At 39.9% G+C, this 24,411-nt stretch overlaps 1 pseudogene across 1 annotated transcript in view; it reads right to left on the bottom strand.

Moving 5' to 3' along the window:
* Window positions 1-1,843: 1,843 nt before the first annotated feature.
* Window positions 1,844-24,411, bottom strand: part of LOC145392206 (neuropeptide CCHamide-1 receptor pseudogene) — a 48,354-nt pseudogene continuing 25,786 nt past the window's right edge. Inside the window, exon 2 of the transcript XR_013895949.1 lies at window positions 1,844-3,236. The product of XR_013895949.1 is annotated as a neuropeptide CCHamide-1 receptor pseudogene (transcript). The remainder of the gene's footprint in view (window positions 3,237-24,411) is intronic.

Here is a 24,411-nt window from a genome sequence, read left to right as displayed (position 1 = left end):
CGGTATGTGATGAAGTCTTTTGAGGCTGAGACGTCTTTTGGGAGTTGCTTTGAAATACATTACACCTTTACCGTATACACTCAGCAAAAATAGTCAGCGCATTCCAATAGTGCAGAATTGTATAACACAAAACAGTCGACAACTTCAGACTATATATAAAGACACTCATGAGTTTTCTATTTCGTCGCTTTTCATACTCCATGAGGCCTATAAGGTGATCATCGAAGTGAGAACGATTTTCATCCTTCACTAAGTTCACAGTCGTGGACAAAAGTTCATCTACTACTTCACTTCGTCAACCTCATAATTTGGGTATATCCTTCACTTTCCTCCCTAACGCATCATATAAAAGGGACTGAACTATAGGCAGAAAAACATACCAAGCCTCTCTCACATGAGAATTTATTACCTAACAGGGAGAAGTGAGAGGAGGAATATTTGGCAAACTTTTCTTTCCAACTGTACCTTTATTTTCTTGTTACATACTCAATTCCTGTAAGTTGTTCATAGTTATGTATGTTATATTTGATGTAAATCTCAAGCACAACGAAAAATTAAAATAAAGTAATGAACTAGATTACATGTCCCGCATAGTAATCCTTTGTTTTTATATTTTAATTCTAATGAACGAAACACTTTCACTGAGAATGTCAGAATCAATGCACGACAATTTTACATTTATTGTATATATGCAATAAAGGATTACACGTGGAGAGTTTAACACTAAAGGTATGAGAGTATAATATCAATAACACTGCAAAACACTCTGGTCACTTCACTGATTGTTTAACAGCGCTCCACTCTTTGCAATAACACATTCATGAACAAAAAATATATCGGCACATCCGCTTTCAATCACTGTACCATCTGTCTCATTTCAGCAACTGTTCATTTTACACTATCACCAAATAAAAATAAGCATCACCCTATTTTTAGTAACTCGGAATGTATCAGACACACCGAAATACACGCAGATATATCGCCCAGGTTCGATTTCATCAGGTATTGGGGTTTCTATGTAACTTTTGGAGACTGCCCTCGCTAAAATTAAGCAGCTATTTTTTTTCTTTTTTAACACTCTTGCAGGAGACTGCATTTATCCACTCAGTCAGATGATGTGTTTTCTACTTCATTCTTGTTCCTAGCAGAAGATTATAATGAGATGCAGCAAAGGGCGATCAATTTGTGAAGGTGTTTATGAAGACACATGTAACGTTTCCAGTGTTTAAAAAAAAAAATCGTGGAGTAAAATCGTCATGAGTTATCAAGAATACAACAGACGCCATCGAAGTGAAGAGATTCATAGATATTCCTCTGTGTATACAACAGGTAAATTCGAGGGTATAGTCATTATCTTTGAAAGGTAATTCCATCATTTTCTGAGGTTAGACACAAACAGTTGCAGGATCTTCCAAGCTAAGTACAGTACGATATATTCCACTGTAGTCTAAATGAACACTGGAATTACACCTTCCCAAGACCGAGGGTGATAGTAAATGATTTTGCTATGTCTGACTTTAAAGAGAACACAATTCATACTTTCTGAAGTAAAAGTCCCTTTGGTTCATGTCTGCATTCCACTTCACAAAAAATGTTGACTACACTGCTATTTTCTCTTGGGCGTAAAGTGTCAACATATCGACGTCATCTGTCTTGCAAACGTCAATACGAAGTGTTGGGTGGAAGAAGTGGAAGTGGGATGTCGATTAGGGCCTGATGTCTTTCATATTTGCATTCACTCTCAAATACATGATGACCACACTATGGTCTTCTCCAGATCGTTCAGAGTTAATGTAGATGTCTGATTTGCGACCGTTGATATGAAGTGTTGGCAGGAGTGAACGTGGAAGATGGTTTCAGGTTTCCATATTTCTTTTTTCTATTCCACTCCTCAAAACTACACTGCCGTCTTCTCTGGGCCATTAAGTGTCGACATATCAAAGTTGTCTGTCTTTCGAACCGTCGATATGAAGTGTTGGCCGGATGAGTGAAAGTGGAAGGTGGTCCAGGTTCGGCCTTGTGCTGACTCAGGGCAAATGCAGCAGAATAGATGGCGGTTGAAGTGCTTCCTGAAGGTCCCGGAGATGCAGTAGAGCGCGATGGGGTTGATGCACGAGTTGATAAAGCCGAGACAGAAGCCGACGCAGCGAAACGCGTTCCAGAATTGGTTGTAGTCGCTCTCCATGTTGGGATTAAAGTAGAACCACAGCAGGAAGACATGGTTGGGGAAATAGCAGACTGCGAAGATGATGACAAAGGCCAGGACGAGTTTGGCCACTTTCCTGCGAGCAGCCACGTGTTTAACATGCTGCCTCTGGTTCTGAGCTTCACCGGGCAGGGAAGCGGCCGCCTGCATGAGGTGTCGTGCCATCAGGAGGTAGAAAGTGGAGATAATGAGTAGCGGTAGAAGGTAGTACACTGCTAGCTTCACTACGACGTTGATTCTCGGGTAGGAGTCGCCAAGCCAAGGATGAAAAGGGTTGCAGACTACGATCTCCCCTTTCCCAGTGTTCTCGACACGGAGATAGGAAAATGCAGCTGCTGGGGTGGCTAACAGGACGGCTAGAACCCAGATGGTGATGGTGATGGCCACAGTGGTTCTGTGGGCAACAGCCCCGGCTCTTTTTCCCACGGGGTCCACAATTGCCATATACCGATCAGCGCTGAGAGCCGTGAGAGTGAATACAGTCACCCCAACCGATACGTCTCTCATAAACTCAGACAGCCGGCAAATGATCTCCCCATAAGGCCAGGTATCCGTGGTGTAGATGATGGAGACGAACGGAACGGCGAAGATGACCACCAGGAGATCCCCTAAGGCCAAGGACAAGATGTAGGTGTTGGGAACGTTCCGCATGTTCGGGTACTTGAGAAACATGAACACCAGGGTCCCGTTCCCCATAGCGCCCACTACGAAGATGAAGAAGAACACGATGGGCACGATGTAGGTCTCGGGACGTTCGTGGATGGGAAAGTAGGCGGGTTCCGTGGTCATATTTAGGGTGGGCAGGGTGTAGTCTGGCCAGGATGCGTTGGTTTCCAGAGGGTCGACTGTGGCCATGAGAGACAGCCCACATCCCACCCCCGTTTCGCTACACCTATCCGCCATATTTGTTTACCGTATAGAAGCGTTATCCTTGTCTTGTTATAATTACGCCAAACAGGGATGAGTGAGGACCTGGCAGATGTTAAGGCTCATCCCACTATCACCATCCTCTCCAAATCACACACACAATCTGTTAAAAGAAGGAGAAATGAAACAACATTAGTAGCCATGCCAACAACAGCGACAAAAAAACAAACATAATACTGGAAATCAAATAAAATTATTAAAAATATATATATTTCTCATCACCCTGAGGACTTTGTTCTTGCCTCCTCCAGAAAATTTTAGTCAGTTTTCGACATGAATGGGTTAAATGAATCCTTATTTAAGCTTTCGTCACAAGGTGGCTCTCCTGATACGAATAAAATCGTCTGGTAGCTGTAAAATTAAACTACAGAAAGACGTCATCGTAATGAAAATATAGTATTTTCACACCAAAAGGGACCAATACATCAATCATCATCATTATCATCAAAACCCTGTTTCCCGTCTAGGAGATTAAGTGAAGCAGGATCAACAGACACCGAAAGAGACGGCAACAAACCAAGAAAATTACAACTCAGCATCAGGGCTTATGATATTGCCATCAAAATGTGAGATAAACGTAATCCCTTCAACCCAATAACGTAATTTCTGTTCTAGTCTTGATGCAGCCATACAATTTTATTCAGCTCATAAGAGCCCTGAGGAGGAAAAGAAAGTTAATGAAAGCTATATTTACGTGGCACCTCCAATTCGAAAAGTGTATCCCGTGGTGAATACATCGTTTGAATACCTATGGTGAATAAAACCCTATGGAAAAAAAAAAAATAGATATGTCACAGGATTGGAGGGGTTGCCATACTAATGACTCAATGCACAACAAACTGTCGGAACACAGTAAATATGTGAGTTACCAACAGGGATTATCCAACAGTTTAGCAGTAATTGCCAGGGAACACTACCTCCAATTTACAAAATTTTAATTGTAGAAATTAATCGTTTTTCTATGTTTTTCAACACATGTATACATACAGTTGCATTACAACATAAACTCCCCAGTGTATATATATATATATATATATAGAGAGAGAGAGAGAGAGAGAGAGAGAGAGAGAGAGAGAGAGAGAGAGAGTTAGTATTATCAGTCAAAAGGTTAAGAAAATGGCCGGAAGTCTAGCCTGCACCACTGCGAAATGGGAGTTGTGCTTTCAGAGTCAGTGTGCATTTACTTCTGCCGGGTCTCACAGCACCCGCTCCATTTTCTTGATGAGCACGTACTCGGTTCTCTTTGCTGCGGATGGAAGTGACCTTACCTAAAGCCACGAATTTTTATACCAAAATATCTCTTATTGATTGACTGGGAAGGAACTCCTATGGTAAATTAGGGCAGATGTTTGGAAATGAAGGGATGAGATACACCTGTCATTAACCCTTTCACCACTGGTGGGGAACATTCGTAAGCTAAACAGAGTCGTCTGTTAGCAGGAAGAATACACTACAAAAGATGTCATCGTACTGAAGCTATTATACCGAGGAACATAACTTCATGCTGCTTCTTGAAGCTCAGTTACGAACAATATCACAGTCGTACTTGTTCTAATTATTTGTATATTTAAATTTTTACCTTCAAAAAGAACAGTAACTAAAGATCTCAATTCATATCATTTTACCTTAAATTCAGTCAAAGATTTTACCTCACACCAGGCTACAGAGAATATTATATAATGACGCAACCTGTTGCGAGAAAAGCGGATTTCACTTAAGAGGTGTGAAATTTTTATAACCACCTGTTGAGTCAACATATTACGAAACTGAGATGCGCTACCAACACCAAACAAAATTGTCTGGTTGTTGTAACGGTAATATATATATATATATATATATATATATATATATATATATATATATATATATATATATATATATATATATATAAGGTTGCAGGAGTTCAATTTTATCTAACACGCTGACAGTCATTTAGGCTGAGCATCCAGGAGTGAGAAGTGTGTATGGATAAGAGCAAACTGAAAGGCGTGATTTATGATGGGGTGATTCGCAGTCTGATCTAATACACACAACAAGTAAGCGATCGGGGTAAACCGTACCTCAACAGGGCTCGCTCGTGGATAGCTTAAAACTGCTTTGTGTAAACTGTCGACCATAACATACGGCAGCTGAGAGAATGTATGCGTGAGAATAAGGTTGCTATCTCCTATTTTATTGCGCTAAATCGCCGGAACAGGTAACAACATAGACGCTGTACATAAATAAATAAATAAATAACGAAAGCTCCATCACTACAACCCTTTCAATACGATTATGCCTATTAATAAAATATTCTTGGCACTTCTTGACAATCTTTTTGATGTTAAATCTCCGACTGAGGATCAAAATAATGGCACAGGATCCTTTTTAAAAAAAAAATATCGGGTATTGGATTTTTTTCTGGCATGAAGAAAAAAATAACATCGAAAAAGTCTACACTCTTCTCCCCTTCTTCCCGAAAAAAGATAAAATTAAAATAGCTCATGACAATTATCTTTCAAAATTAAGACACAATTTTACGACAAAAACCACGCATCAGACGAGGAAAGAAAATAAAAAAAAAACATCAAAACACAACATATGGTTAGAACTAGGCCATGATTACTGTATACCGGTAAATCAGTCCGTGAATTAAGGACACAGACAATAATAAACACACTAACACTGCTCTAAGCTACACAGTACAAATCCATACAGTACAAAGAAATCTTTATTCCTTAGACGAAATGGTACAACTAAAGGTAATTAACTCTTCCTGGATACTTACAGTAGGTACAAAGGAAAGAAATTCTGTGTGTGTGTGTGTGTGTGTGTGTGTGTGTGTGTGTGTGTGTGTGTGTGTGTGTGTGTGTGTGTGTGTGTGTTCGTGGCCTGACGACTCTTTCAACAACTGATATACTTTAACTACTTTTTTAATTAGTGAAACTATTTTAATCTAAACTTTTGCCCCATGATGCACTTTGTATTGTAAGCCTGTTTCCACTTAATAAATGTGTGTGTGTGTGTGTGTGTGTGTGTGTGTGTGTGTGTGTGTGTGTGTGTGTGTGTGTGTGTGTGTGTGTGTGTGTGTGTGTGTGTGTGTGTGTGTGTGTGTGTGTGTGTGTGTGTGTGTGCAACTATCATTAAAGGGTGTACCCAGCTTTCCCCCTACGGTTGGGTTCAGTGTCCAATAAAAACGTCACTACTAATAAAAGCAGAATGAAGATTAGTATGACATAAATGAAGATCAGTATACCGTATGTTGTGGGAGGACTTTAATTTTATGTGTGTGTGTGTGTGTGTGTGTGTGTGTGTGTGTGTGTGTGTGTGTGTGTGTGTGTGTGTGTGTGTGTGTGTGTGCGTGTGTGTGTGGTACATTTTCTCGGTACCAAATCAATAGTAATCTAACCCCTTATCTATCAGAGAGTTTTTCCTAATCAAAAGTCTTTATACATCTAAGTTCATAATATCGATAACAGCCGTATATAACGCAAAATGAACGATCCTAAAAATACTGATAAACTCTGGGAACGAAATGCGTTGTTTTATGGGCTATTTTCAAAGAATTTCGTCTCACATTGTTCAAGACCAATATGCAAAAAAAAAATAAATAAATAAATCGCCAACGAAATGGTCTTAAGAAGCCTCCGATGCCTTGTAGACTTTGGGGATAAACTGGAACTCCTTTACGCTCTCCTCGCCTTCACTTGCCTCACTGCCCCCTGTCGACCCTCCTGTCAAATATAATGGAAGTTGTGGTGGCAATGTTTTTCTGGGGGTTGCTGATAGTGAGAGAGAGAGAGAGAGAGAGAGAGAGAGAGAGAGAGAGAGAGAGAGAGAGAGAGAGAGAGAGATGATGGAGGGTGAACTGAGAAAGAGAATGGGAGAGAAGGACGTCACGGATGGAGGGAAGAAAGACTGTGTGGAAGATGAGAATATATGATGGCCAGAGAAAATGCTAATGAAAGACGTAAAATCAAAGCCGGTACGTATGAATGAAAGAAAAGAGAGCAAGAGAATAAAGAAATAAGAAAATGGAAGCAAAGGAATTAAAGAGAGAGCAGGGGTAGGGAAAGAGCTGACAGGAAGGAGAGAGCAATACATGAAGAAAACAAATAAATGAAGAAACGCTGGGAAAGGAAAACTGAATGAGTCAGGGAAAAATGAATAAAGGAGAAAGAGAGGCCGACACCGCTAATGAAATATGGAAGGGAGGGGAGGGGAGAGAAAGAGAGGGAGGGTGAGAGGGAGGAAGAGGGGAGGAAAGAGAGAGTAGGAAGGGAGAGAGGGAAGGAGGAAGAGGGCGATGTGAAATGGAAGAAAGGGACAGGAAAGTTGGGATGGAGGAAAGATGAGGAGGGTTGAGGAGGAAAAGGAGGGAGGAAGGAGAGAGGGAAGGAATAAGGAAGGAGGGAAGGTTTGGCGGTAGAAGAGGGAAGGAAGAGGGAAGGTAACATGGAAGGGATGGGAGGAACGACAAGGAAAGAAAGTGAGGAAGGGAAAGAGAAGGAGATAAAGGGGAAAATTAGAAAAGGGGGAAGAAGGGGGAAAGAGAACGAAGTGGAGGGATGAAGGAAAGAGATAGGAGGGAAAGACGGGGAGAGAGGGAAGAAGGAGAGAGAATAACGGGAAATGGAGGATGGGAGGAAACGAAAGAGACGAGAGGAAGGAGAAGAGTTAGGGAGGAGGGAAGAGGAAGAAGGCAGAGGAGATGAAAAAGGAGGAAGGAGGAGGGAAAAGGAGGAAGGGAGGGAGGAAGAGACGAGGAAAGGGCATGATGGGGGAAGAGGAATGAAGGGTTGGTGTGTAGGTCAGGAGAAATGGATGGTAGGACTAGAGAGTGTGAGCAGAATAAATGAGAGAGAGAGAGAGATTAAATATGTAAAGAAGGAGGAAGGGGAAGGGGAGAACAGAGAAAGGAAGAAATGAATGGAAGAATGAAGAACAGTGAAGGAAATAAAGAAAGAAAGGGCATCAAGAAAAGTAAAATGGTGTACAAAAAAGAGAAACGAGAAAATAAAGCATAAAGGAGAGGCAAAGAACATGAATGAATAGCAACTAAGGGGATTAATGAGAAGGTATAAGCAAAAAACAGAAAGGAAAAAGGAAAAATCAAAAGACAAGACAAAGATAGGAACAATGAATGAGAAAATACAGCAGAGAGAAGAAAAATATAGAAAAAATAATGAGTTTGAAAGAAGAGAGAAACGGGAACAAATAGAGGAGGCGAAGATAAAAAGATTAAGTAATGGATGGAGATAAACATAGGCTGAGAGAGACTATTATAACAAGATCATCACACGCAGTAAGAATGGGAAAGGAAAAACATATAATTCTTGAAAAATAAGTAGGAAATGTATACGGAAATCATATGATACACGGTGCAATGGCCCACACAGCCGCCTAACAAGCCAAGTCACAGCGGAAGGTGAAAAACGGAAATAAAATAAACAAGAAAGTCCCTCACTATCCCTCATTATGATTGTTGCATCAAAACTGATTTCGTGGATTGCCTTCCTGAGTGTTGGAGAGGGACGTCTCCACTCGGTGACACCCATATAACTGGGAAGTGGAGCTGCCTGGTCATACATACGTCCCTCACCCTCTTCCCTGTCCCCTGAAAGGAGGGTGGTGGACTAAGCAAGGGCAGCTTCAGTGAACAGTCCACCGGTTCTCGTTCAGATAAGCCGCCGCCGCCGCCGCCGCCACCACCACCACAACAACAAAAGCGACAACACCCCTTATCAAGTGCATCTCCATATAGTTCTCATCCATTCATTTCTATCCGCCAATTATTTTGCTTCCTAAACCTTCTCATAGTCGTGACAACTCTAGTATTTAAATCCAGCTACTGCCAGGCGATTTATTTTGTTGAGTGAGTCATAAAAGTCTGTCAGTGTTACCTTCCAAATCTGGCTTCTTTAAACACTGATTCCACCACCACCTTGTCCTACTACGCCTCCTCCCACCCTCAGACTCACTCGCATATAATCATTTTTACTCTGCTGATCCAATGCCGTATCTCTTTGTAACCAAACCACCTGCTGTTCGTACACTCATATTAACCACAGGATGAACAGGCCTTACTTCACACTAAGGCTCATGTGTCCCACTCTCATCTCGATAATATCCCCTGGCTTAGCTAGAACAGAACATAGTTGTCCTGACCATGTGGAAATAAATGGTATCAGTATCAGCATACTGCAGATGAAATGGAGACAACATATTGTGGCGCTGTGCACCCGTGGGTGGAGTAGCTGCGGCGTCCACCCGTAGCCAAACCTCTACATATTTCCCTGCGCCTCGCCGTGACAAGAACCCTGACCCGACCCTGGAGAGGCGCTATATATCGCAAGACAGGTCTGCTCAGGAAAACAGACTGGCTTTAAGCAACAACAACCACAACATCAGTATTAACATTGTCAGTTTCCTATACCCACTCGGCTGAACAAAATCGTCTGTTGAAAACTGGAATAGAACACCAGATTTCCCCTAACCTTGAGAGGGTCACGGAATATGAAGATTCTCATTTGAGGCTGAGAATGGAAATTAATTGCTCAAAGGGCGAGAGGGAAAGAAGGCGAATGAAGAAAGACAGAAAGAATGAAGGTCGAGAGTTTGAAGAGAAAGAGGAAGAAGAAAGAAGGGAGAAGAAAGAGAAAGAAGAGGAGGTAAATGAAGTAAATGGAGAGAAAAGATAGTAACGACAGGGAAGAGGAGAGAAAAGAGCGAGACTTTGAAACGAGAGAGATTTTCAGATGCGAATAAAAAGGAGTAACGAAGAAGAAAGTGAAGAATGACTAAATGACGTAGCTAAGGACAGACAGAGAGACAGACAGACAGACAGAGACAGAGACAGAGAGACGGGGGGATGGAGAAGCATGATGTATGCAATCTGTGTGTGTACAGTACCTATAACTTGTGAGTCAGTGTATACAGTAGAGATGAAGTGTGTGTGTGTGTGTGTGTGTGTGTGTGTGTGAGAGAGAGAAAGAGAGAGAGAGATCGTGTACATATGCAAGCGTGTGTATGTGTACATTTCATTTCCCTTTATTGTTGGCATAAATTCTCCATATTGCATCGTCCATATCCCAATACAGACCAACTATTTGAACATAAAATAAAATACAAACCAAACTGAGTGTATATATATGTTTTTTTTTCCCTTATATGACAGACCATACCAACCCCGTCACCCCGATGATGCCATTTCTTAACTAATCCTTGTTACTTCCAGACGATTTTATTCATATTAAGAAAGACTGAAAAATTTAATCAAGGATATATCAAATCTCTGTAGTTTTGCAAGTCAGTCTGGAGATGAATAAAATCGTCTGACTGGAGATATAAAAGAAAAATTACGATCAAGAAATAAAATTAAAAATGACATCGGACTGAAAAGGTTTGAGCTGTGTGTGTGTGTGTGTGTGTGTGTGTGTGTGTGTGTGTGTGTGTGTGTGTGTGTGTGTGTGTGTGTGTGTGTGTGTGTGTGTTTGTGTAATGGCTCAAGGTTGTGCATTTCTATACTAATAATAGTAATAATAACTGTAATAATAATAATAATAATAATAAAAATAATAATAATAATAATAATAATAATAATAATAACAGCAATGTCCTGAGAGAGAGAGAGAGAGAGAGAGAGGGGGGGGCTGCGTCGCCATTCACCAGTTCATTAAACCCCAGGAGCATGGTGTTTGATGTCAGTCTCCAACCCTACGGGGGGGAAAGGGAGTGAGAGAGATTACAAGGAGGGAAGGAAGAAAAAGGAGGACAGGAGGGAAAACCCAGGAAAGAAAAAAGTGAGGGTGAATGAAGGAAACAAGAGAGGAGGGAAAAAACAGGAAGATGAAAAAATAGGATGCAGGAATGGGGATAAGAATGCTAGGAAGGAAGGAAGAAAAGGAGGACAGGAAGAAGAAGCCAGGAAGGAAAAACGGGAGAGTGAATGAAGGAAACAAGAGAGGAGGAAAAAACAGGAAGATGAAAAAATAGAAGGGAGGAATGAGACTGCTAGGAAGGAAGGAAGAAAAGGAGGACAGAAAGAAAAAGCCAGGAAGGAAAAAAACGGAGGATGAATGAAGGAAACAAGGCGGGAGGGAAAAGCCAGGAAGATAAGGAAACAAAGAGGGAGGAATAAAGGAAAGGTAAAAAATAAGTCTGTAATTAAGTGAGGAATGAAGGAGAAAAGGTAAAAATATAAGTCTAATCAAGAATGGTGTTTGTTAAAAGGACAAAGAAATGATGTTATAAAATCTTCCACTCTCTCATTTTCACTGCAGTTCCAAAATTTAGTTAAGAGAAAAAAACTGTACTGCTTTCACCTTAACCCGTGCCTGATTTTCGTCCTTTAGGAGCTTATTTCACGTAGCTCAGTTACAGAATAAGAGAATAATACGACTCAACATCTTTTCTGCGGCACTTCTTCGTGACTAACCCCATACTTAAGTGTTAACTCAGTGCTACAACTCAGCATTTACGATGGAGAGATGGCAATTTTAGGCCAAGCTAAAGTGAAAGGAGCATAATATCGTAAGTAGCTTTGCGTGCTGGGGCCATGTGAAGTGAAATGAGAGTAGAAGACTGACTAGGAGAGGATGTATGTGAGTGAGGTGATTGGGAGAAAGACACTGATAAAGAGGAAGGGATAAGGGATGTCACAGAGAAGTGGGTCGTTACTGAGTAGGGGTAGAGTGGCCAAGAGACTCTTTTTCTCGAGAACATAAAGAACGCAGCATCAGGAGACAGACAGACAGAGATAGACAGACTGACAGATAGGTAGATAAACTTGGCCGGGTGAATAGACAGACAGATTAGACAGACAGATTGATAAATAGAAAGGCAACCTAGGAAGGAAGAAATAAAGGTAGATAGACTGATATAACTTTGAGAGTCTCAGTTCAGGAGCATAACGTTTGATGTGCTCTATATATAACTTGAAGGAAGACGCTGTGTGTGTGTGTGTGTGTGTGTGTGTGTGTGTGTGTGTGTGTGTGTGTGTGTGTGTGTGTGTGTGTGTGTGTGTGTGTGTGTGTGTGTGTGTGTGTGTGTGTGTGTGTGTGTGTGTGTGTGTGTGTGTGTGTGTGTGTGTGTGTGTGTAGTAGGAATGGTGAGGAAATCCAGGCCATTCAACCACGGGCCAAGATTAATGACTCCCCATGACCCCCTGAACCGGACACATACCGTACCTGTGTTAGTCCCAGCTCTAAGCCCCATCACTCAGGGGTTTTAACATTCCTTGCCCCACAAATTCTAACACACAATCTCTCTCTTTCTGTCTCTGTCACTCTCTCCAATCTCACTCTTTCTGTCTCTGTCACTCTCTCCGATCTCTCTCTTTCTGTCTCTGTCACTCTCTCCATCCTAGGGTCATCATTCATGGGATTTAGCACATGTTTCCACAAAGACTTTACATTATATCTCTATCTATCTATCTAGCTGTTTATATTAATATGTGTGTGTGTGTGTGTGTGTGTGTGTGTGTGTGTGTGTGTGTGTGTGTGTGTGTGTGTGTGTGTGTGTGTGTGTAACATGAACAGGTAGGCGGCTAAAAAGAAAGACAGATAGTTAGGTAAAAAGACAAACATACAGACAGAGAAACAGATATATTAACAAGGCTCTTTAACTTTAGGGCAAATGGTTGCAAGTTTAGAACACACTGAACATTGACGTATTCTGAAGGCAAAAATATATAATGAACCACGTATAAAATTTTACACTTCTATGGGTCTGTTCATTCTCCCCTCTCGCCCTTCCCTTTATTGAGTGAAAAATTTGAAACAAGAGGCAAAAACTTATTCTAAATTACCAATATCTGTGCGACAAACAAATAAAACTAATTCCTTGGCATCCATACAACGCACCACCTTTATTGAAAAAAAAAAAATAAATAAAAATGATGTACAAAATCGAAATATATTGAATTATCTGTAAAAATATCAACCCTACCCACACTCCCTTCCCCCATGCCAAATATTTTACGACTGGGGGAATCCGAGCGTCATATATATTGACCTTCTTTTTTTTTCTGTAATACCCTCAAATCATTTTTTTTTCCTCTGTACCGTCGAGCCCTTTCCAGTACCTAATAATTCATGGTTTCTGGATTTTGAAATTTATCTCACTTATTTTTTTTTCGTATTCCCAGTTTTCTCCATATTGTTTTAAAACTGGCCTGCGACTATTCATTAATTATGGTTTCCCTGGTTTAACTTTTATATCCCTCTCTCCCTCCCTCCCTCTCTCTCTCTCTCAGTGGCCTCGGTCCCTTCCAAGCAACTAAATGAGAGAGAGAGAGAGAGAGAGAGAGAGAGAGAGAGAGAGAGAAAATCTCCCCTCCCCTCCTCTCTTCCTGGAACTAGACTTAACTTTTACTCTCTGGGGAAGAATCTTTTTTCATTTCGTTCTGGCTAACGTCATATTTTCTTCAGCTCAGAACCTCCCCTCGTACTGCAGCGGTTAGTGAAGCCTATATCTATGTATCCCAGATCGAAAAGTCTCCAAAGCTGCGTAAAACATTGAGGAAAGAGTTTGTCAAAGGAGCCTGAGAGCTAAAGTAATTCCATCTACACTCCTCAGAAATTATGTAACTTAAAGCTTTTGTATCAGTATCTAACGTCACTCTTCAGAACAGAAACTAAAAGAATAACAGTACAAAATAGATGCGGGACCATCAGGGCCTTAACACGAGGTTTTGCTTAAGGCAGTAGGAATGAGGCAGCTCGCGTCCGAAAAACAAAACAAAACAAAAAAACAAAACAAAGGGGGAGGAATGACTGACGGAAAGGGCTACTTCAAGAGATGCGGTTAAAAAAATAAATAAATAAATACATACATAAAAATAACTACGGTGCGGTATTTCATGTTCAGTTTTACCGAACTGTAACGAATCGCACACGGTCATGGTGTCTCTGTCCCTCTACACGCAAACTCAGCAGAAACAAGTGAACAATAGGTATGTATAAAGTATCAACGGTGCTGCTGCGAGGTAGTCTAAGTCTATTCTTGTAGCTATTTGAATCTCTACCTGTTGTTACTATACGGTATATATATATTTTTTCCGGTGTTTCTGTTGTCATATCTTTTAGTGCCCCTTTTTTTTTTTTTTTTTAATCCGGCTTTTGTCCACTATACGTCTGTCAGTAACTTTTTCATCTCTTTGTTTTGCCTTTCATCTGGACTCGAAGCGCTTTCTCTCTCTCTCTCTCTCTCTCTCTCTCTCTTTCCAATCCTGTCTTCTTTATGAACAATGCACTTCACAGTTGTTTTACCCTACCATTTATATATACAACCAATATCGTTCACGCACTTTATATATATATATATATATATATATATATATATATATATATATATATATATATATATATATATATATATACCGGTATACATATAGATAGATAGAAAGATAGACAGATTGATTGATTGATTGATAAATAAATAGACAGATAGATAGATACTGTTTTCCTTCTACCTATTTTTTCCTCACATTTCCCCTCACTATCATTTAACTCATCCATGTAGGCTATTCTTTATACGTTGCACATTCATAATTCTTTTTTTTTTTTATAGCTTCCCTTTTCTTTTTAATGTCCCTGCTCTCACATCCATTCTGCTAGTGATTCACCCTGTCAGTTTTTTCAACTCACATCGGCCATTCACCTTCCTCGTCCCTTCGATTTTTTACTCTTTCACTGAATAAACGGCCGTATTCGTTTTAGCCCCGGATAATTCGTAAAACATTTTCCTCAGCGACTTATTTTACATATTATGCGGCGTTAGTATACCCTAGAGTCTAGCGTTAGTATGTGACTTATATTAACTAGATCAAAATCTAGACGTACCTATATATATATATATATAAAGGCAAGGAAAATACATCGCTAGGGGGTAGGTGCAAAGAACAGGACTTAAGTTGATGCCCATCGACTAATTGGATAATTCAGGTAGCCTACATATTCAGAGTATACCTGAGAATTTTCCCCTTGAAAACTTAAGCCAATAGGCGATGTTATCTGCAGGTCCCGAACTGTGATGCTGAGAGAAGAGGGAACTGAACCCACAAGTCTATCCATCCTGAAATTCCATTTATTATTATTATTATTATTATTATCATTATTATTATTATTACTACTACTAGCACTGAGCCATATATTTTGCTCATCACCACTTCGTATCGTCTTGTCTATTGCGTTACTGAGCAAGCAACTTATGTCGATGTCTGCGAGGTCCCGGGTTCGATTCCCCAGTCGATCACGAGATACTGGGGGAGTCAATTTACCCCCGTCTGATCGCACTGAGAAATGAGTTAGGGACCTGAATTTCTAAAGTGACGGTTGCGTGTCGCAGTCTGAGGGAATGTTTGTTACGCTCACGAGGCTAATGTCAACAAGATGTAAATACGAGAGAAATATTATGGTGACATGAAAAATTGATTGCCGAGAAATTTATGCTACGATTTCTTCCATATCAATAAGTAATCTGTGTAAAGTCTCGTCTGTTTCCCTATTGTTTCTATCACGCAGTTTTTTTTTTTTTTTTTTTTTTTTTTTTTTTTGGGGGGGGGATCTGGCTGTAATGCCATTGTTACGAGTCGTCGTTTAGAGGAAAGGCTGGAATACTAGAAACACTGATTGCATAGGCTACATTAACCCCTTCAGCCTATGAATTTTTTTTTAACTGTTAGATGATTTTATTCGACTTACTGATTAGTAGAAATTATATATACATAAACCAGTGCAGTATGAAAAGGCTCTCTCTGGGGATACGGTACCAAGAATATACATAAATAAATAAATAAAACAAACTTAGTGGGGGAAGGGTGTTAAGATTTGTAGCAGTTGTTGTTCTTGCAGCGCCAGGTTCAGGTGAAACGTGAACCCGGTGCACTACAGACTTAAGTTCTCCTCGTCCTGCAGTCCACCATTTCAGGGACAGGGAAGTAGTTGAGGGACAATTATATAACCAGGCAAATGCACCGCCCTGTCATATCGGTGTTACCACATGAAGGCGACACACTCCAGCACCAAGGGGGATTAAAAGGTGTAAATTCGCAAATAAGTCACTTTATGATCAAATGCCAGAGAGATTCTTTGGCTCACAGCGACGAGACCTATTTCTTCCCTCCATTCTATAATTTTGTCTTCCTATTCTCCTAGTTCCTTTTATTTTCTATCACGATTTCCTTTGCTACTGTTTTTCCTAGTCTACATTCGTTCATTCAACAGACATCAACTATTTTCTTTTTGCGTCTTTGTTTTCCCTCCTTCATCTAAACTTGTACTCTCTCTCTCTCTCTCAAAGGCCTCAATTAACATCTGGCGAACCCTCCTCCAACAAATCTACCTGTGATGTGTATAGATGAGAGGTGTGTGTGTGTGTGTGTGTGTGTGTGTGTGTGTGTGTGTGTGTGTGTGTGTGTGTGTGTGTGTGTGTGTGTGTGTGTGTGTGTGTGTGTGAATTTAATTTGTGTAAGTGGGTATGCATGTGGGTGTGATGTAGGTGTGTGTCAATATGAATGTAAATGTGTGTGTGTACCCAAGTGCGTAGGTGTGTGCGTGTGTGAATGTATGTACATGTACGTGTTTGAGTACATGTGCAGGTGTGTACGGGCGTGACTGTGTATGTAGATGTGCGTTGGTGTGTGTGTGTGTGTGTGTGTGTGTGTGTGTGTGTGTGTGTGTGTGTGTGTGTGTGTGTGTGTGTGAGGGGAGAGACTTAGTTCATACTGATACAAACGTCGGTTACAGAAGAACAATAACGTAGTTCCACAGTTCCTCTGGCCTTTAAATGAATGTCTAAAATTATGAACAGAAGAGCAGACAGACCGACAGATAGATAGATAGACATTCAGATAGATAGACAGTTATGTAGGCAGACAGGTAGGAAGAGACAGATATAGAAAACAGACACAGGTAGACATACAAACAGACAGACATACAGACGGATAAATATACAGACAGAGACACAGACAGCTAAATGGATGACACACAGACATATAGACCGTCAGATTTAGATATGTACCCCAAGCCACACCAATCGACCAAATGTACTCTAATCTACCAACTGTAACTAATAAAAGTACCTTATCCTACTCATAAATACATTTATTCATACCTAAGACCTTACCTAATCACCCTACCATAGCGTCACCAAACTTCCATATAGGCTACCCGGTATTCTTAATTGATCAAACCTAGCTTAACCTAGTCTAGATATAAGAAATCATATCAAACGCCACTTAATCTCCAATTAATGCACTTCTGCTCCTGCTTCTTCTACCTTTCTTTACCTTACCTGCTCACCTTCTCCAGTAAATGATTTAATACGAATTTCCCACAACATACACAGTTCCCACAGCAGACTACCTCATCTCCTCTTCGGATCAAATCACACCAAACTTGACCAAACCTGGACAAACCTCTATCCAAGCTAACCAAATCCTTCCAATCCACACCAGATTTGACCACACTTAACCTTATTTAATTACTGTGCCTGAGGAAAGCTACCTCAACCTCGCTAAACCCCAATAACCTAACCTAACCAAGCCTCACCTAACACAGACGTACCTAACCTAACCCAATCTAGCCTACCTAAACCCAGACTGACATAACTCATCCTAACTCCCACCATCCTACCTCCTCCCCCGTTAATATTGTTCAGTACCGGTACATGACATCCAGCCGAATTTCCTGTTGCACGACCATACCTTAGGCGATCTTATCTCCCTTTTAAGATATACCCACACCAAACCTAACCTAATTTAGTACCTTACCAGACATACCTAGACACCAGCAGACTTTACCAAACTTGAGGAAGCCTAACCTAGACAAACCTAATCCAACCCTAACCTAACTTAACCGCGCTTCACCTCACCTAACCTATAATAATCCAACTTGATCTAAGCAACCTAATCAATCCTATCGTAACTCAACCTAACCTACCCCACCCAAACTCAGTCTAACATACTTTCCTCTTACCAACCCACTTTTGTCCACTAAATGACCTCCAAGCAAATTTTCCCACCGCTCGACCATACGCTGGGCCATCTCATCTCCCTTCTCTGATCAAGGGCCCTCCATCCCGTTTTCTTTCAGGCTGTGTCTCTTTGTGCTCGGGCCAACTTTATTCCTTTTCCTGTTCGGTCCGGATGATATTTCGGCGGCCTTCGCTAAAACTCTGAGATTGGAGGAGAGGGTGGAAACAAAAGATAGGCAGATTTGGTGTAAAAAGGTTCACAGCTTCAGTCCCATTTCTAAAGGTTCGTTGTAAAAAAGATTAGCTGAAAGAAAAAAAAAAAAAAAAAAAGGCTCTTTGCTCTGATTCTGCTTATAAAGGTTAGTTTAATACAGGTTGCAGTTTCGGTTCGATTTCCAAAAGCGCGATGCGAAATGGTTTACTGCTCAGGTTATCTTTATGGTTCAGTGTAAAAAAGGGGGGGAGGAGTTCACTGCTCTGGATCTATTTCTAAAGGTTCTCTTAAAAAAAAAAAAAAAAAAAAAAAAATCGGTCCGATATCTACAGGCTCGTTGCAAAATGCTTCGCTGCTTCATTTATTTCTACTGTTCGTGTAAAAAATAAAAATTCTCTGTTTCGGTCCGAGTTCAAAAGGTTCCTGGTAAAATGCTTTGCTGCTTCAGTCCTGTTTCTAAAGATTCATTATCGGTATAAAATATATATATATATATATATATATATATATATATATATATATATATATATATATATATATATATATATATATATATATATATTTGCTCATTTAGCCCTGTTTCCAAAGGTTCGTAAAAAAAAATCGTTTGTAACCATACGATTTCATTCATATGCGGGTGGACCTCTAATGTTTAATGGGGCTAATGAAAGCTATATCAAATCCCTACAAACAGAAACCTCTCCTCCAATCGGAATACAATCGCCCCGTGGCAGAAAGAGTAACATAAACATGACACTTTCTTCTTCAAAAGGTTATGCACAAAATTCAGTTTGCAGGTAAAGCTTATCCAATTTCATTTTGCTCTCCATTATCTTCTAGCTTCCCTGTATTTCCCTTACTCCGCTGCATATTATTACACCTACTCGAATAGCATTTTTTTCCCCCTATCCCAATCAATACGGTACTCTCACTCCCTCCCTCCCTTCCCCCCTCTCTCTCTCTCTCTCATTATACGTGGCAGAAGATATTTTTCGAACTACAAATGTTGGACTGAGCCTCCTTCATTACCACAGACGAACAGACTCATTGAATCAAATTGTCTGGTGGCAGACTGACTGAAATTTAAGAAAAAATAAAAGATGACACCATACCGAAGGGATTAAGCCGTGCACTATGATGACGCCCTGTTCTTGTTCCTGCTGGCTTCATGCTTTTTTTCTTTTTTTCTTTTTTTTTTTTAGATGAACTTGCGGCTTTATTCGAAACTGTTCTGTAACCCTCAGACATAAAAAAAAAATATCCCAAAAGTTTAATAAGATCGTCTGGAGAGAAAATAAAAAGCCAGAGAAGGAAAGTGACGAAGCAATACCAACAGAATACCTCTTTCAATTCTATAATATGTTTATAATTCTGTTCTTGTAAATTCTATATGATATTATTCAACTTAAATCAAAATCACTATAAAATCGTTAAAGGCAGCAGGGAACAGAACATAGGACCTCGAATTTAAGGGGTTACTTAGTAGAATGGACCGAACTTCTATTTCCTCCACAGCAGGCCCTTTTAATTCTTAACCCTTTAAATCCGGCGACGCTTTTTACCTGCGGCGAAGTCGACAAGTCTGTAGGTGGCAGGCCTGGGGATCTTTATTTTTTTTCTCCTTCAGTTCGATTACCTGCTCTTGCAGAGCTCTGAATGATTACATTTTATTTTTATTTTTTTACCGCAAAGTTGTTCAGCGTCAAATATTAAGTTGGTTTAACATGTCAGCTGTAGCATCAGCTATGGCACATCAGCCACTAGCGATTTTCAAAATCGGCGATAAGGAGGCATTTTAGTAACTTTATTTTGCAATACAAAGCTGCTCAGCTTGAAAATCTGTGTTGGTCTGACATGTCAGCTGTTGCCTAAGCTCATTCATCAGTTGATTATTTACTAGTTCTCCATTCTGGCCATAAGAAGGCATTTTTTTAATAAAAAAAAAAAAAAAATCAATGAGTTTCAAAGAGAGATGCTTAAATTGGCAGCAATAGTTTCGCCGCAGACCTATGAAGATAAGTATTTAGTTTACTTCTGCTACCCTTAGACGATTTTATTTGGCCAACGAGAGGCTACAAGTGTACCGTCCGGGTTCGACAAAGCCTTAATGAACACTTCCGCTCCTAGAGATCCTTCTTAGGTTAAATACCGTAATCATCTGGAGGTGGATTGATATACCGGTGTGTGTGTGTATATATATATATATATATATATATATATATATATCATGCGGTACCGGTATTTTGTCTGTGTATGCTTTTTTTTTTTTTTAGCACAATTGCAATTTAGCCTTATACCTGCGCGGGAATTCTTAAAGCCGAATCAAATCACTGGGCGAGAACACAGTGAAATGCAATACCGGTATTTGAAATTCATGGTCAGGCTGTCAGACTAATCTGCATAATAATATTAACTCTTTGGCTGCAGGAAGTTTGTTAGGGCTGAATGAATCTGCCTGTTGTTAGGCGGCCTTGCATCCAAAGTGGGACTCATATTTTACACAGCTTATTCCCTACACACACACACACACACACACACACACACATGGGTATCAACTCCAATTCTTGCGGTCTTGAATACTCTATTATAAGGTGCCACAAACCCCTTCTGTACGAGGATGTCATCATTATTTCTCTTTGCCATCTGCAGAGGATTTCATTCAGCCTCTGGGAGACGTGTTAAATAGGAGGGGTTAGGTATATCTTTAATAAATCCCTTTTTTACTAAGCTGAATGAAACTTACCATTCGTGTGTGTGTGTGTGTGTGTGTGTGTGTGAGAGAGAGAGAGAGAGAGAGAGAGAGAGAGAATTATTATTATTACTATGGTACCGTATTATTATTATTATTATTATTATTACTATTATTATCACCACCATCACCATCGCCATCATCATTAGTTGCATCATCAGTGACGTCTGATGGTTTACATTAACGTGCTATTTTATTATTATTATTACCGTATTATTATTATTGTTATTATTATTATTATTATTATTATTATTATTATTATTGGCGATTAATAAAGCAAGTCTCTCATAATTCCGGCCGCTAATAATTTACTTTAGCTTACGGTTTTATCATTTTAAAAAAGGAAGAGAAAATGTTGAAAAGATTGGTACAAAAATGAATAAAATGCAATAATTATGAAATCGTGTACAAAGAACACAATTAATTTTGTTAATTACAAGATTTTTGGTAACTGTTTTAATTAACGTCGGGACTCTCTCTCTCTCTCTCTCTCTCACACACACACACACACACACACACACAACACACACAACTTTAACATACCGTACATGGAAAGAGAGAGAGAGAGAGAGAGAGAGAGAGAGAGAGAGAGAGAGAGAGAGAGAGAGAGAGGAGAGGAGAGGAGAGGAAGGGAGGAGGGGGAAGAGGAAGGAAGGAGAGAGATCAAACTCCCGGCAGCAAAGTCACAACAAAGCTCTTCATTTCCATCTCACAGAGGAAAATTTCGTAAAAGTTCACATTTAATCACTTCTCCCTTCATCTTCATCCCATTTTTATTTTCCACTCCTTATAAAAACCCCTTCCAGCTTCTCTCCACATCGAAAGTGTAATATAATAACGCTTTTACAATGATGACTAATTTTTATTGTATCTTCGTACTGCTCTCAGTAATTCAAATAAAAACCCTCTGCATACTGAAGATTCTCAGTAAACACACTCTTCATAGGAGGGTATAATTCTTCTAGTATTTATGTAATTTATCTGGGATTTTTTTTTTTTTTTTTTTTTTTTGGTCAGGAGAGAACTTTCGGAAAAAAGGGCCAGACAGATCCTTCACCCTGGCTTCCCCTAGTAGGCAGACCCCTACTAGCAAAATAAAATAGTATAACGTTAGCTAACATAGAGAGAGCGAGGTATAGATAGATAGATAGATGGACAGACTGATAGACAGATGGACAGATAAATATATATATAGATAGATAGACAGATAGAAAGATAGACAGAAAGATAGACAGATAAACAGGCTATAATCCCTTGCACTATGACAGTCTTACTAATCCCTTCAGCCCGAGGACGTGTTCTCTTCTTCAGACTATTTCATTCGCCTTTCAATAAGTTGAATAAAAGTGTCAGAAGGTAACTTGTTCAGCTCAAACAGTCTACCCTTCACTGAATATATAACGTCACCTGTAGGTAGGAGGCATACTAAAAGAAAGTCACCGAATTCAAGAGCAAAATAACATCCACCTCACCAACGAGCGCCCGTATCATCAATATTATATTTTCCCATTAAATCAGCCTCCAATATACGTAGCCTTAATCCCTTCATTACGGTGGCGTGTGCTTATTACATTTTTGACACCTGCTGGCGATTACACTGAGCTTAGGGGGGATTCCTGCTAATGAGGGGATTAGAATTACTCTCTATTAATATATTCAGCACGACAACATCCATTTTTAGTTTATTACTGCTCTCGACAACAGACTATTAAGGTTAGGAAAGACACGTTGTAGTAAAGGATGTTTCAATACACTGGCATTTTATTTTATTTCATTTTTACTCGAATTAATCTATTAGCAGATGATTTTATTCACTTTGGGAAATACAGGTCGCAGTAAGGGGACGAATCATGACAAAACAGTACAGTGGTGCCCTTAATAATCTTAATTTATTATTATTATTATTATTATTATTATTAGGTTAGGTTAGGAAAGGCTATTCGAGCTTACAGGGCAAAATATGGCTTTAAATGTCAGTTTGCTAAGAAAAAAAATAAAAAATAAAAAGTCCCACCAAAGTTAAATTAAATATTTTGACGGCAATAAAAAATAATCGATGAGAGAGAGAGAGAGAGAGAGAGAGAGAGAGAGGAAAGGAGTGGATGAAGTAGGCACGATAAGAGGTGGGGGAAGTCATGGGCGAGTGGCTAGAGAGGTCGTTTGTTGTATGAAACGACGTTAGTTCGATTTTCCCATATGACCTAACGACACATCATAAAAGCACCCCCGCTACAACAAATGCACAGTCCTGAAATACGAAAGCCCAAGCAGGTATTCAATAAGGACGACAGGTGTTAGAGCTGAAATGGTGATATGTGAAGGTGCGTAGCATGTAGGAAGAATGCCAGGCCACAGGGAATGGGATGCTTTAAACAAATACTTAAACTTTTCCCTGCTCCAGCCGGGATTCGAACCCGTGTCCATCAAGAATACAGCAGAATTTACGTCCTACTGAAATAAAGAAAATCATCTAACAAGGAAAAAATTACAAACATTTTCGACTGGACTCCTCTCATATCATCATCATCATCATCATCATCATCATCACCACCACCACCATTATCACCACCACCATCACCATCATTCTACGTTTTTATCCTCCCCCGTCTTAAATGCCACCTCATAAACAAAAAGATTTCACATTCCGCGTTCCTTTAAGACCAGGCAAGTAGGTCTGAAAAGGACTGGGGCAAAAAATGTAATATTCCCCAAAAAAGACCATGGACGAAAAATGTAATCTATTTAATGCAAAAAGTTTAAATATTAACCTGGATTTTTAAAAAAGTGGGGAGATGGTTGGAACGTTGTTTTTGTGAGAGAGAGAGAGAGAGAGAGAGAGAGAGAGAGAGAGAGAGAGAGAGAAAACAGGATGAAATGGAAGAATTACAGCAACATACGGTACTAAAATCGTGTTAAATTATGAAATACGGAAAGACATAACACATTCCAACCCACTTGGATTATCTTCCGGTAAAACAATGATGGATTTATCGTAACTGATGAGAATACAGGTGAGTTCTCTCGTTTTCTTCTCATCCCTACTCCTTTGTCTACTTAACTCTCTCTCTCTCTCTCTCTCAGTCTATGTTCATAATTAAGTGTGATCTGCCTATGAGTATTATTCCTGCTTTTTTCATTTATTACATTATCGATTCCCATTCTCTCCTGGGTCCCTCATATTCTTTCTTTCTCTCTCTCTCTCTCTCTCTCTCTCTCTTAAATCCTAGGTTCACGTCTCCTTTATATCCAACCAGCAAAACAACGTCCCCAGAAATAACTACCTAATTCACTTATTCCTCCCTTCCACTATCCAATTTCCGTCTCCCTCATCTCCCACTCTGACAAGCTACATAGAGCGGT

This window comes from Coenobita brevimanus, chromosome 21 (genome assembly GCF_032717465.1).
Source record: "Coenobita brevimanus isolate Jiangsu-jjx chromosome 21, ASM3271746v2, whole genome shotgun sequence".
Taxonomy (NCBI): domain Eukaryota; kingdom Metazoa; phylum Arthropoda; class Malacostraca; order Decapoda; family Coenobitidae; genus Coenobita; species Coenobita brevimanus.
Note: the sequence above shows the minus strand (reverse complement) of the source record. Positions and strands in the feature narration are given on the sequence as shown.